At 40.6% G+C, this 2,489-nt stretch overlaps 1 pseudogene; it reads left to right on the top strand.

Annotated features, from left to right (window-relative positions):
• Positions 1 to 419: 419 nt before the first annotated feature.
• On the top strand, positions 420 to 1,342 carry LOC113094284 (myosin light chain 4 pseudogene; annotated as a pseudogene).
• The last annotated feature ends 1,147 nt before the right edge of the window (positions 1,343 to 2,489 follow it).

Raw genomic sequence — 2,489 nt, 5'->3', positions numbered from 1 at the left:
CCAAACACATTGTTGGATGCCTCCTTATGTCTCACGTCTGAAATAGCTTTGTTTAGTCCAGCTGTCACACACTACGACAGAATATAACATTAACTGTGGTTATATTTAGCCTAGAATTGATCCTAAGATTAAACAAGACACAGGTAACCGTATGCTTGCAATTATTAAGTAAAGTCTACATTTAAGGTGAAGAATGACTTGTTTGGTAGTAGGAGTAATGAGTTGTTCGGTCTGGGCTGAGAAGGGCTTTGATAGGAGTCTCTCTGTCACTATAAGTGGCAGCTGGGAACAATAGTTCATTGTTGATGCCACTGCTGCCCAGGTCTATTTTGGATTTCTTCCTTTTATAGTGTGTTATAGGACCTGCTTGCCGGGGCGATCTCTCCTCCCTGGGGTCAAATGATATAAAAGCTTTAACAGACAATCTGCCTTGAGCAGCTCCCTCACATCCAGTCTGCACTTTCTGACTCCTTTGCTCATCCAGGAGGCTCTTCACAGCATCACCATGGCTCCCAAGAAAGTCGAGTCCAAGAAGCCAGAACCCAAAAAGCCGGAACCTAAGAAGGAGGCTGCTCCAGCCCCAGCAGCCCCCAAACAAGCTCCGCCGCCCGAACCAGAACCCCCCAAAGAACCTGCATTCGATCCCAAGGCCATCACACTGGAGTACACTGGCGATCAGATTGAAGAGTTCAAAGAGGCATTTCAACTATTCGACCGCACACCTAAAGGAGAAATGAAGATAACGTACGCCCAGTGTGGAGATGTGATGCGAGCTCTTGGTCAAAACCCGACCAATGCCGATGTGCTGAAGGTCCTGGGGAAACCCAGACCTGAGGAAATGAACTCCAAGCTGGTGGACTTTGAGACCTTCTTGCCAATGCTGCAACATATCTCTCGCTTGAAGGATCAGGGCAATTTTGAGGATTTTGTGGAAGGACTGAGAGTTTTTGACAAAGAGGGCAACGGGACCATCATGGGGGCAGAGCTTCGGCATGTTCTGGCCACGCTGGGTGAGCGGATGACAGAGGATGAGGTGGATCGACTTATGGCTGGACAAGAGGACGCCAATGGCTGCATCAATTATTCTTCATTTGTCAAACATATTCTTTCTGGTTGAACTGGATTTGTACTGTAGGCCCTTACTCAGTGGATGCTGTGGGTAAATGATCAGAGTTGTTAATGAGAAAACTACTTAGACTTTTCCCCCTGAAATCTGTTGTTTACATTGTTTTATTTAAAACTTTGTCTGAATAATAGCACATTTAAAATTGAAGGCTGTTTAACATCACATTGCCATTCTATATGTCCGATTCCTCTACACCTGAAAGACCCTTTCTCTAAACATTCTGACTTATGTGCATATGTTTTGTAAATTTGCAAACAAGTGTTCAGTCGCAAAAATGTGTAAACAACAACAACAATACCAATAATAATAATAAAAAAACATCCAACAAATATATATATATATATAATAGGTTGGCATGGGCTTCATTTTGATTTGACTAAAAAGGTACAAGATCGCCTTACACTAGGCTTTTTGTTCTTGTAAAGGTTTTGTTCATCAAAAAAAAAAAAAAAAAAAAAAAATCTAAAAGAAAAGAAAAAGTAATTTTTATTCCAAACCCAAATTACTTCAAAATGAGATTTTTTTAAGCTTTAAGTTTTTACATCCAACCAGAGTTGGATGCTGTCAAGCTAAAAAAAAGAGAAACATATGGAAATTGAATTTGTTGCTCATTGTAAATCAACCCTTATGCTGTAATTCTGATTCATGTTCACATAAATTTACGACATGCCACACTAGGTTTGATATTAATGGCATTTGGTTACACAAACACCAACAGTATTTGATGTAATTTTCATGCTGCAATACCGTATTTAAAAAAGCATTGGGTAAAAGTGACTTCGTTAATTTTGGGTGAACTATTGCTTAAAGCTTCAATTTTAATGCAATTTATCGGTTGCATGGTAATAAGGTAAAACAACATTTGTTTCCACATCACAACACTGCCCCAAACCACTGCACGTCTGGTCTTGAAATATCTAATGTCAGTAATTGGTGCTCTAAGAATGTTCAATTAATAATCACATGTACCCTCAAAAGTATTTTGTATTAGAACGAGTCTCTGTGCTATTAGTACAATGACACATTCTTAATGAAGTTTTGATTCACTTCCATAATGAATTATACATTTAGCTCTTAGATGGAAGCAGTCTTGCCGAAAACAACTCATGCAGCACTTTTGAATCTGTGACCTTTTCCCATGCAGCCTGCAGAGTCTGGGCTGCTTTTGAAGACACCTTGGGATTTCGCTTTGATGAGGTATGGAGTTTCTCTCTATAAGAAGGCCGGGCATGGGGACTGTGTCCGTGCATCAATGAGAATGTTGGCTATGTAATCTCGGCTCAGGAGAGGCAGGATCTTCCAGCCATGTACTTAGGAAACACAGCTATCTATGGGTCGTAGGGAGGATGATTTAGAGAGAGAG

The sequence above is a fragment of the Carassius auratus genome, unplaced genomic scaffold, assembly GCF_003368295.1.
Source record: "Carassius auratus strain Wakin unplaced genomic scaffold, ASM336829v1 scaf_tig00215316, whole genome shotgun sequence".
Taxonomy (NCBI): domain Eukaryota; kingdom Metazoa; phylum Chordata; class Actinopteri; order Cypriniformes; family Cyprinidae; genus Carassius; species Carassius auratus.
This window is presented reverse-complemented; position numbering and strand designations above follow the sequence as displayed.